Raw genomic sequence first — 13,032 nt, forward strand, 5'->3', positions numbered from 1 at the left:
GCCTTCTGCTAGGCCCGTAAGGTCAGGGTACATAGGAGCATAAGGCGGCGGCGCAATGTCGTCTTCGTATGCCTCCGCCGTAGCAAGTATCGGGGCTTTTGGAGGCTTCTTCTCGGCCGAACCCTGAACTTTCCCTGCGGTTTTCTTTGGGGGTTTTTTTCTAGAAAGTGTGTTGGTGGTACTGGGCGTAGTTCCTGCCTTGACTCTGGTAGCAGGGGGCGTGGTCTCAGTGGCTTCAGTGCTAGGGGCGGTAGGCCGTATGGGGGCGGTCCCTGCGGCCTTCGGGACGGCAGCGGTTGCCGAGCTTTGGAGAGCGAAGGCATGGGTCGGCAGGGTTCTAAGTTTGGTTTTCCGGCCTTTTCTCTGCTTTACCAACATAAGGGCGGCCTTTTCTACCTTCCGTTGGGCCCAAGCCGGCGGATCCCGGACTACATCCAACCACGCTTCTATGTATGGAATGTCCTCGGGACAGCCTGGGTTTCCCTCAATTATAACAATATTCATGACCGCCGCCACTTTTTCATACTCGAATGACCCTTCCGGGGGCCATCCAGCAATTCCTAGCCCTGGCCACATAAATTGACATCTCTGTATCATCCCGGCCCTGCTACATTTATCTAGGTCGAACACTTCGCTAAAGTGTTCCGTCATTAAATCTAACGGTGAGGACCCACCCCCGCCCATCCTAACCTGAGTGCCAAAGGACAGGTGACGGACAAAAGGGGGAAAGGGGAGGTGGAGGAGTAAGGGGTCTCGTTCCACCAGACACAGAAGGGTCAACACTCGGCCTGACCAGGACGCGGTCGCCCGGCCTGGAACTGCAAGCCCATTCACACACTTTCATACGCCACAAGAAACCCTCCCGTTCGCCGCTCGGTTTCGTCGTCGGAGCCTAGTGAGTTTCGGGACCTAGTCGGATACCAATAGTCCGTATTAGTCACTGGCTAAAAGAGGGTGATCACGCCTCTTCTTCGGTCCTTACTGGGCCAGTCACTACGTAGAGTATACTCGCCTGTCCGCCGGGGTCGCAGGCTGCGCCGTCGTACGCTTCTCTCTGAAATGGAAAAAGGTGCCTTGTCGGAACCACACAGCCCCCTCTACAGTCAGGCGGAGTGGATCGGCCCTCCTCCGGGAGATGGACGCTGAAATCAGCGGTGGCCACTCACCACCTTCTCAGGTGGGGGTCGATGACCCGATCCGACCGCAGTGGGGGAGGGGAAGAATATAATCCGATTCCCCTTTCTACTTCTGTCCCATCTGGGTCGCCAATGAAACAGGTGGGAAATCAGGAGACGAAAGGCAAATTTTGGTTCCAAACAAGGCAACTTTATTGCTAGCAAGTGAACAGCACCGAGTAGCCTCGGGACACTGTGTGTCATAAATCATCTGACGCTTACATTTATACTTCCCTACTGGGCCTGCGCATTTGGCCCCTTACACGTCATACCTGTCATGCGCAGTAAACATTTGTAGTTCTTACAGTACAAAATTGTAGTCCCAGTACGTACACACGTCATAACACTGAAATGATACTGGCAAGAAAAACGAAACTTAGCAGCTTATTCTGTACACACAATGCTCCTTTCTAGCACAGGAGATAAGGTGCGGCTCAGGAATGCAGGGGGGTGTCAGCACCCTCCAAGGTCGCCTATTCAGATGGCGTTGCTACGTGCAAGCTGGTCTTGTATAGGCCTTGCAAACTACTGTTACAAGCTATATATCTAATAGCCCTGCATTCTGTCTGTACATTAGTAAACAGCAAACTTGTCTTGTTAGTAAACAGTAAAACTGGATAAGGCACAAATGTCCAGTGCAGTAATAAGGTGTGGCCAAACAGCCAAAAGCAGAGGTAGAGTGCATAAGTAAAAGTCCATCAGTAGGCACAAAACATGAGGTTGTCCTGTTGCTCAGTAGTATTCAGGTAGTACCGGCGTTCCACTCCTTCAGTTACACTCCTAAAATTTATGTTCCTAAATTACAAGTATACTCTATGTGTCAAAGCATAAATTATGCTAATGGGTTAGGAGCATAACCTTTATAGAATAAGGCCCAACAGGTGCACTAGTATTTTTAGTGCACGCTAATGCTAGAGACACCTGTAGGAATATATGGGTGTCTGGCATTTAGCGTGCATCAAAAATGCGTGGGATAAACAGAAAGGAATCCTGTTCAGAAGGAATGGATCCTCAGAAGCTTAGCCGAGATTGGGTGGGGGAGGCGGGGCTGGTGGTTGGGAGGTGGGCCTGATTCTGGACAGACTTCTACGGTCTGTGCCCTAAAAATGGCAGAAACAAATCAAGGTCAGGTAAACACATAAAGTAGCACATATGAGTTTATCTTGTTGGGCAGACTAGATGGACCGTGCAGATGTTTTTCTGCCGTCATCTACTATGTTACTATGTTACTAGCGCAGCTTAGTAAACGGTCCTAGAAGGAAACAGTACAAAAAATTATGTCTCTAAAAATAAAGGAGCTAACTACAGATTCAGCAGCATTTAACCAGTTAGTGCTATTGAATATATGTGGTTAGTGGTAAAGCTGAAATCAGCTCATTTATGAGTGGAGTCAGCACTTGCATGGTTATGTGTTGATATTCAGCGCTTAACCACAAAAATAGCACCGTCTTTATGAGGTTCACCTTATTATGTTAAATGCTGAATATTGCACTTAACTGTAAGTGTTAGATGGCCACATATGCCCAGATATTCAGTGCCAGTGCTTAGACATGGTCTGGTGTTGGCCAAAAAAATGCTGACTGCCACCGGCTGAATATGTACTCCAAAATTAATAATTAAATTATTACTCAAATCAATAAATGTAAAATGTATCAAAAATAAAATTCAAGGATTTACATACGCTAACCTAGCAAAAGGCTTGAATAAATAAACAAGTTTTCAATATTTTCTAAAAGGTGAGATAATCAAAAGTTAATCTGATCTCCTTCTGAAACATATTCTAGAATGTCAGTGACTTGCAACCAAAAGAGCAAATAGAGCCAACTACTATTTTCTTAACAGTAGAGGTTCTTAACATAGTGCAACATATGAGTGTAAACCATCTGTAAGATACATATGACTGTCCACTGGTTTCAATGAATGAGACTAGGGTGCTTATTTTCGAGGCACATAGACTTACAAAGTTACATAGAGGCATATTTTCAAAGCACTTAGCCTTCCAAAGTTCCATAGAAACCTATGGAACTTTGGAAGGCTAAGTGCTTTGAAAATATGCCTCATAGTAACCTATACACCTTTGTAACACTGAGGACCCGATGATCAATTCCCAGCGCTGTTCCGAAACAGCAATGATCAGTGCTAATCACATGCAAATTTAGGCGTGTTATTAACATTGATCATCGGGGAAAGTGCGGGAGGATTGTGCCTGGGTATGAGCTCAAGCACAGTCATCACGCACTTGTTTGACAGGTCCAGGCTGTCAAAAAGCTTGGACCTGTCAAACATTCCAAAGGGCTGGAGGCCCAGTGGCTTTCCAGATCCTCCACACAAAAAAAAGCTGCCCCCCCCCCCACATACCTGCATGGGGGTCTGGAGATCCAGTGGACCTCCAGTCCCCCAACACCTCCCCAACAGAATAGATGGCTAGAGATCACCATCCCTCCAGCCCACACCTGGTGGTCTAGTAGCCCCAAAACCCCACTCCCTGTACCTTCAGCTGCCGGAGGAGGGATTAGCACTCCCTCCTTTCAGTGCCACCTCCAGGATGCACTGGGCAGGACGCCACCATTTTGGAGGCAGCGCTGGAAGGAGGAGGGAGTGCTACTCCCTCCTCTGATGTATGAAGGCATGGGGGGGGGGTCGGGACTGCTAGAGCACCAGGTGTGGGCTGGAGGTCTGGTGATCTTCAGCCCGCTCTTCTTTTGAGTGGGGTGTGGGGACCTGGGGGAGCACTAGGCCATCAGAACCTTGCATTTTGGGGGGGTCCACTGGACTCCCAGGACTGGCGGTGGCAGCCTGAGCTGCCTGGCATGGATGGGGGGGGTGGAGAAGATAGCTTTAACATTAATGCCAGCTCCGAGGTGGAGTAGGTAGGGTTAAGGCGCTATTCTGCCCATACGATCAAAGTGCAGTGCTCTGATAATACAGGCAGAATACCGAAGAACTAAATTTAAATACACGCTATGATTTATAATTTTTATTATTTTTAAATATACTCATACAGAAACAATACTTGAAAGTGTAATACAGCCATTAATAGGGAACAAATAATAATAATACAGAAAAACATTTTTTCTTTCTTTCAAAAATCCAAGATCAAATGGCTTCCTTAGATCTCTATAAGGGGGGGAGGGGTAGGAATTAGTGAAGATTATACCATAATACAAATCAAAAAAGAAATTATGTCGCCATTATTCCCATATCCTATATAATAATTCTCACCTCCAACAGGATGTGCCTGGGACCATGCCTGCCGGAAGTGGTCTGCTTGGCAAGCACGCACTGACCTCAGTGACAGACAATTTGGCAAAGCAAAACAATCTGAGTGCTGGCCAAGTTGATAGGAGAGTTTTAAAAGACTGAAGGAACCGAAAGTGTTAAATGAGGGGAGGGGGGGAGTTCTGAACGACTGAAAGACATGAACATTTGGGAAAGTAAAACAATCTCAATGCTGGCCATTAGGACACAGGGTAGATAGGAGAGTTTTAAAAGACTGAAGGAAAAGAAAGTGTTAAACTGGAGAAGGGGAGGGGGGTTGTGAATGACTGAAAGACATGCAAATTTGGGACAGGAAAACAATCTCAATGCTGGCCATTAGCACACAGGGTACATAGGAGAGTTTTAAAAGACTGAAGGAACCAAAAGTGTTCGGGGGGGGGGGGGGGGCAAGTTCTGAATGAATGAAAGAAATTAAAATTTACGAGAGGAACACAATCTGAATGCCGGGCATTTGTACACAGGGTAGATAGGACACTTTTTTTAAAAAATGAAGGACGTGAAAGAATTACATCATGGGGGAAGGGTGAGGAGGAAAGCGGTGGGGTATCCGGATACTGGGCATTAGGGCCACGGGGGTACATAGACTTTTGAAAGCCTTAAGGAACCCAAAGTGTGGGAAGGAGGAGGAAAAGGAGGGGAGGGAACGGGGTGAGGGGCATTAGGAACAGGGGAGGGGGCCCTGTCACACACTCTCATTCTCACACACACACTGTCACACAGACAGTCTCACTCTGTCACACACCCGCACATTCACTCTGGCTCTCTCTCTCAAACATACACACTCCCAGGAAAACCTTGCTAGCGCCCGTTTCATTCGTTCCAGAAACGGGCCTTTTTTACTAGTTTAAAATAATTTCTCACCCATTGCTAAGGGAAAGTCCCTTCCCAACCACATCGCACAGCCTCTGGTGAAGACAAAGCCTCTGATTTTGTTAGATTTCATTGAAAACCTGCATAATCCCCATATTCTTTAGTGGTCTCCAACAATATCCCCAAAGATTTCTATGGGTTGGTTAAATATCATCAGCAAATGCTGCTACTTTGAAAAATTAGGTACCCATTTGAACACCGTGGATTTCTGGATTAATTTGTATGCAGGGCTTTTTTTAAGGGGGTACTTGGGAGAACTGAGTACTGACACCTTTTCCATTATCTGCTAAAATTGACCCATGGTCCCCGAGTTTTAATGAAAGAGCTCAGGCTCTACACATCAATTCTGCCTTGTCATAGATTCTGTGACTGGTTGCAGGGGGCCTCGCTATTGTGGGGTGAGTCCTTCAGTGATCACCCCACCCCTGAAGGGTGATCTGGCATTTGAGTACCGGCACCTTTTTTGCTAGAAAAAATGCACTGCTTGAATGTCATGTATCAATGGGTATAGATTAAGGACAAAAAGAACGGAGAGGTTGCATCCTTGTCATGTCCTTATATAAATGGCCATAGGGGAAGCGTAAAGAGCCCATATCATGGGGAAAAATGTCGATTAGTTCCATATGATTCAACAGTGGCAAATAAAAACTCCCAGTGCACCTTACTGAACACTTTTTCAGTGTCAAAACTAATGATCAAAGAGGGCTGCCCAACTCTATCTCTATATTTCAAAGCCCACCTGTGAGTCAACACCGAATGTGCACCAATCAATTGCCCATGACCTTTGCAATAAGCTTAACCTCATAATTCAACAGTAAAATAGGTCTGTAAGATTCAGGAATCATGAGGTTGTGCCCCAGCACTGGTAAAACTATAATTTGATCTTCATTAAGATAATTTGGTAAAGCCCGTGTCCATTACCCTGTTGAACATGTTAGTAAAGGGGTCAATCACTTCTCCTCCCATTAATTTGTAAAATTCAGCTCTAAAGCCATCGAGGCCAGGGGCTTTTGCTAATGGACTTTGTTTTATTGCCGCTCAGGAGATAACTATCCTCCTGGGTAATACTGGGAATCTCTAAGCTCTTTAAGTATAAGCTGCCTTAAAGACTGTCCTCCTCGGGCAGAGCATGTAGTTTATCATAACCAGTGGCGTTCCTGGGGGGGGGGGGACGGTGGGTGCGGTCCACCCCGGGTGCATGCCGCTGGGGGGGGGTGCCGTGCGCCTGTCCGCTACGTTCGTTCTGTGCTCCCTCTGCCCCGGAACAGGTTAACTGTTCCGGGGCAGAGGGAGCATGAAAACGAACGAAGCAGACAGGTGCGCGGCACCCAGGGGAGGGGGGTTCCTTTGCTGGGGGGGGGGGGTTGTCCTTTCGCCGGGGGGGGGGGGGGAGGGTCGCGCTGCACCTGGGGGGCGGGGCACATCGGCGATCCACCCCGGGTGTCAGCCCCCCTAGGAACGCCACTGCTCATAACTCTCTAAAATTGCGCTGATCTTCTCATCTGTAGTGACATTTATCCCCTCTACATTCTTCATGGCTAGTACTGTTTTCGGGCATCTCTATTGGAAATGAATCAAGCTAGTAATTTACCCCCTTTATTTCCATGCTTATATAGCTGAAATTTATAATAAGCTAGGGACTTGGTAGTTCTTTAATGGATCAACTCATCCAAAGCATAATGAACATCTAATAACTGTTGTTTATGTGTGTGTGAATGAGAGACCCCATAGTGTTTGCGTACCTCTCTTAACTGGCGCTCCAAATGTATTATTTCTCTATTGCTCACTTTTTATTTATTTATAAAATTTCGAGCCTGCATCATCTACAGTTCTGAGCGGATAACAGAATACATTCACAATGTTATACAGTGGGGGAAATAAGTATTTGATCCCTTGCTGATTTTGTAAGTTTGCCCACTGACAAAGACATGAGCAGCCCATAATTGAAGGGTAGGTTATTGGTAACAGTGAGAGATAGCACATCACAAATTAAATCCGGAAAATCACATTGTGGAAAGTATATGAATTTATTTGCATTCTGCAGAGGGAAATAAGTATTTAATCCCTCTGGCAAACAAGACCTAATACTTGGTGGCAAAACCCTTGTTGGCAAGCACAGCGGTCAGACGTCTTCTGTAGTTGATGATGAGGTTTGCACACATGTCAGGAGGAATTTTGGTCCACTCCTCTTTGCAGATCATCTCTAAATCATTAAGAGTTCTGGGCTGTCGCTTGGCAACTCGCAGCTTCAGCTCCCTCCATAAGTTTTCAATGGGATTAAGGTCTGGTGACTGGCTAGGCCACTCCATGACCCTAATGTGCTTCTTCCTGAGCCACTCCTTTGTTGCCTTGGCTGTATGTTTTGGGTCATTGTCGTGCTGGAAGACCCAGCCACGACCCATTTTTAAGGCCCTGGCGGAGGGAAGGAGGTTGTCACTCAGAATTGTACGGTACATGGCCCCATCCATTCTCCCATTGATGCGGTGAAGTAGTCCTGTGCCCTTAGCAGAGAAACACCCCCAAAACATAACATTTCCACCTCCATGCTTGACAGTGGGGACGGTGTTCTTTGGGTCATAGGCAGCATTTCTCTTCCTCCAAACACGGCGAGTTGAGTTCATGCCAAAGAGCTCAATTTTTGTCTCATCTGACCACAGCACCTTCTCCCAATCACTCTCGGCATCATCCAGGTGTTCACTGGCAAACTTCAGACGGGCCGTCACATGTGCCTTCCGGAGCAGGGGGACCTTGCGGGCACTGCAGGATTGCAATCCGTTATGTCGTAATGTGTTACCAATGGTTTTCGTGGTGACAGTGGTCCCAGCTGCCTTGAGATCATTGACAAGTTCCCCCCTTGTAGTTGTAGGCTGATTTCTAACCTTCCTCATGATCAAGGATACCCCACGAGGTCAGATTTTGCGTGGAGCCCCAGATCTTTGTCGATTGACAGTCATTTTGTACTTCTTCCATTTTCTTACTATGGCACCAACAGTTGTCTCCTTCTCGCCCAGCGTCTTACTGATGGTTTTGTAGCCCATTCCAGCCTTGTGCAGGTGTATGATCTTGTCCCTGACATCCTTAGACAGCTCCTTGCTCTTGGCCATTTTGTAGAGGTTAGAGTCTGACTGATTCACTGAGTCTGTGGACAGGTGTCTTTTATACAGGTGACCATTGCCGACAGCTGTCTGTCATGCAGGTAACGAGTTGATTTGGAGCATCTACCTGGTCTGTAGGGGCCAGATCTCTTACTGGTTGGTGGGGGATCAAATACTTATTTCCCTCTGCAGAATGCAAATAAATTCATATACTTTCCACAATGTGATTTTCCGGATTTAATTTGTGATGTGCTATCTCTCACTGTTACCAATAACCTACCCTTCAATTATGGGCTGCTCATGTCTTTGTCAGTGGGCAAACTTACAAAATCAGCAAGGGATCAAATACTTATTTCCCCCACTGTACATAAGCCTTAAGATAAAAACAAACTCACATAAAAAGAGATTTCAATAAGCAGCAGTTCCAATCAATAATTCATCCTAAGAAATATTAAATGCTCTCTGGAACAACACAGTATTAAAACTTTTTTTGAATTCAGTCAAACTCTTCGCAGTCCTTACCTCTAGGGGCAGGGAATTCCAGAGCTTTCGTCCAGCGATATAAAAAATCAAATTCCTATACTCATCTAAATAAACCAACTTAAAAGAAGGAACATCTAATGTATTACAAGAAGCAGATCCCAAAGGTCTGACAGGCTGATGTAAGTGTAAACTTGAAGCAATGACAGGAAACAAAATTGTTAATCATCATTACTTTAAAAACCAACAGTAAAATTTTGTATTCGATCCTACAGTCCACAGGAAGCTAGTGTGAGGAAACAAGTGCAAGAGTGATATGGAGGGGCATAATCAAACGGGGGCGCCCATCTCTTTCGTTTCGATAATATGGTCGGGGACGCCCAAATCATGAAATTTAGGTTGACCTTAGAGATGGGCGTCCTTAGAGATGGTCATCCCCGGTTTTTGGCGATAATGGAAACCGAGGACGCCCATCTCAGAAACAACCAAATCCAAGGCATTCGGTCATGGGAGAAGTCAGCATTCGTAGTGCACTGGTCCCCCTCACATGCCAGGACACCAACCGGACACCCTAGGGAGCACTGCAGTGGACTTCACAAATTGCTCCCAGGTGCATAGCTCCCTTACCTTCGGTGCTGAGCCCCCCAACCCCCCCAGGTCCGCCTGCCTGAAGTACACTGCACCCACTACAACTGCTCCAGGGACCTATATACTGCTGCGATGGACCCGAGTATGGCATTTGAGGCTGGCAAAAAAGTATTTTTAAAGTTGTTTTTTATGGTTGGGGGGGGGGGTTAGTGACCACTGGGGGAGTAAGGGGAGGTCATCCCCGATTCCCTCCGGTGGTCATCTGGTCAGTTGGGGCACCTTTTTGAGGCTTGGTCTTAAGAAAAAATGGACCAAGTAAAGTCGGCCAAGTGCTCGTCAGGGACGCCCTTCTTTTTTCCATTATTGGCCGAGGACGCCCATCTGTTAACCATGCCCCGTCCCGCCTTCGGTACACTGCCGACACATCCCCTTGAACTTTGGTCGTCCCCGCGATGGAAAGCAGTTGAGGACGCCCAAAATCGGCTTTCGATTATGCCGATTTGGGCGACCTTAGGAGAAGGACGCCCATCTCCTGATTTGTGTTGGAAGATGGGCACCCTTCTCCTTCAAAAATAAGCCGGATAATCAACAGAGGTGGCCCGACCATCAGTAGGGACATCAATGTACTGCTCAGTGTATCCCCAATGGCAAATGTTGTAGGTTTCAGCATGTGGGATGTTACTGAATGTTCTGTAGTTCAACATTTGTTCTACTAAAAATAAATGTGAATTTATGGTCTGCTTGTTGATAAGAAACAAGATTTATGTTGTATAACTGGTTTGTGATATTCAGAGGTTGCTTTACTTGTTTTGAATCAGGTTTGTTACTCTAATTATGCTTTTTGAGCACCATCCAAGATTTGGAAAGAGGGATGAGGGTGTGGTGATATTGTTTAAAACTGTATTTGATCCTATGACAATCCTGTATTAGGTTAAATGGGTGTTAGGGCCTAGTGATGAATTCTAAGGATGGGGCTGTTTTCTTGATTTATTGCATTCTAACGTGCTATTAGTTTGTTTGCTTTAATAGAAGTTGTAACCTTGTCTAAAGCTGAGTTGGGTTTGGTCTTTGTATTGAGAGATTTTAATATCCACACAAAGTGTTATATAAGTACATAAGTATTGCCATACTGGGAAAGACCAAAGGTCCATCAAGCCCTGCCTCCTGTTTCCAACAGTGGCCAATCCAGGTCACAAATACCTGGCAAGATCCCAAAAAAGAACAAAACATTTTATACTGCTTAGCCCAGAAAGTGGATTTTCCCCAAGTCCATTTAATAATGGTCTATGGACTTTTCCTTTAGGAAGCCATCCAAACGTTTTTTAAACTCGCTAAGCTAACCGCCTTTACCACATTCTCTGGCAACGAATTCCAGAGTTTAATTACACGTTGAGTGAAGAAAAATTTTCTCTGATTCATTTTAAATTTACTACATTTTAGCTTCATCGCATGCCCCGTCACGATTGTGACCTTTTCTTGGTTTGAGCTCCTCTCGCCCTCTGGTGACCAGAACCGGTGGCTGCCATAGACTTTCCAGACTCTCTTTTCGGGCCGGTCCTGATATTTTAGCTCTCCAGACTTGGTTTGAAGTTTGGCAGCTAGCTTTACCCGTAGTTGCCTCATGATTCCTGCAGCTGAGCTTCAGCTGCTGATAGGCTTATTAACCACCTGGAAACCTTCTGAGTTTGCCTTTGCATTGTCTAAGGTCTCTGGGTATGTTGGTGTGCTCTGTTGCACTTCTGCCTAGTCTGTTTATTGTCTGTATTCCTTGCCTGGTTCTAGTCTAGTCTTTGTGTAGTTTAGCTTGTACTTTATTGCTTGTTTCCTAGTCTTGTTTCTTGTTTGTATTTCTTTGTCTGGTCCTTGGTTAGTCTGTGTGTAGGTGCTGTTAGCATTTTTTGCTAGTTCCCTTCCTAATGGCTGCTGGGCAGCTTTCTGTACTTGCCGTTTTGTCTGTCAGTGTTTTTCCCTAGTGGCTGCTTGGCAGCTCTCAGTCCTTGCTGTTACCTTTGTACCCTTCTCAGTGGCTGCTTGCAGCTTTCAGTCCTGGTCTTTAGCCTGTCCACTTTCTGTCTTGTGGGGTATTTTTTTTTCTGTGAGTTCTAGCCCAGTTTCCTGCCTTGTCTCCCATGTTTGTTTCTTTTCCCTCTGACCCTCAAGTGTCTGTTCGGCCTAGCTTGTTTTCACCCACTGTGTCAGTCCTGTAAGTCCTGCCGGCCACCTGCACCTGGGGGCTCAACCCCTGGGGAATGGTGGTCAAGCACAGGTGAAGTCTATCTGTTCCTGCCCTGCCTGTTCTAGCTTGTTTGCCTCAGCTGCAACTCCGGTCCAGCAGTTTCAGTCCTGTTTCTACCAGCCCGTCAGAGTTCTGTCTTGTCTCTGGTTTGGGGGTGGTTTTGCCTGCCACTGCCGCTCCTTGGCAGTGGTCCAAGGGCTCACGAGTCTGGATTCTCCTTGAAAGCCTGACACCCCCTAGTCCTAGTATTTTTGGAAAGCGTAAACAGACGCTTCACATCTACCCATTCAACTCCACTCATTATTTTATAGACCTCTATCGTATCTCTCCTCAGCCGCCTTTTCTCCAAGCTGAAGAGCAATGCTCAGTCACTCTTGCCCTGCTGGCACAGTCTCCAAAATGGCACCCCTAGCAGTAGTCTCATGTACTACCGCTAGGCGTCATGTTTCCTTATACAGAATCATAACCCTCAGTAGCCCATAGGGATGGTAGGGGGCCCTTGAGGGGGTTTGATTGGGGATTGGGGAAAACACTGGCTGGGTCTGAGAGTATAGGGCCATAACTTGGGGTCCGATGTTCCTGGGCTTTTGGAATAACGTTATCTGCGAGGTGGCTTGCAAGGAATGTTATTTATTTACCATGGTAGTCAGCAACCTATGGGACTGTTATATTGCAGGTTGCTAACTCCTGTAGTAAATCAAGGTGCGGTAAAAGCTTGCCTTTTACTAAACTTTGATAACTTTCACCCTTAATGTTGACGTGTACCCACAGGAGGAAAGATACAGATTGATCACCACTTACTGCACCCTAAAGTATCGGATTGTCTATGATGATCCCAAAATAATGGTTTCTAATGCTTTGGATTTTATTGCTGCCATGAGTTTTAGGGCCACCCTGTATTTTGTTAGGTCTTGTGCCCCATAATTTATATCTGATTTTAGGATTAAAAGGGGTGAGGAAGTTTGAGAAATGTTGGCATTGAGTTGGAGTGCCTAAGGTAAGTTTTATTCAAGCCTTGAGATTTAACTCATGTTTTTTTTCAGCAGTATCTCAAAGTGACTTACAATCAGGTATGCAAAAGGCAGGGTATAAATGACCTGAAATATACTAGGGGCCCTTTTATGAAGTGGTGGTAAGCCCAACACGGGTTTACAACTTGATAAAAGGGAAGTACCGCCGGGCTACCGCATAGGCCCGGCGGTAGTTCCCTCTCCCAGCACGCGCCATTTCCAGTGTTGCAAAAATATTTCAATATACACGGAGAGCTGTCTTCCATAAGAAGAGACAGATTGGTTCTCTCTGTGTATGT

Source organism: Microcaecilia unicolor, chromosome 3 (genome assembly GCF_901765095.1).
Source record: "Microcaecilia unicolor chromosome 3, aMicUni1.1, whole genome shotgun sequence".
In the NCBI taxonomy this organism is placed as follows: Eukaryota; Metazoa; Chordata; class Amphibia; order Gymnophiona; family Siphonopidae; genus Microcaecilia; species Microcaecilia unicolor.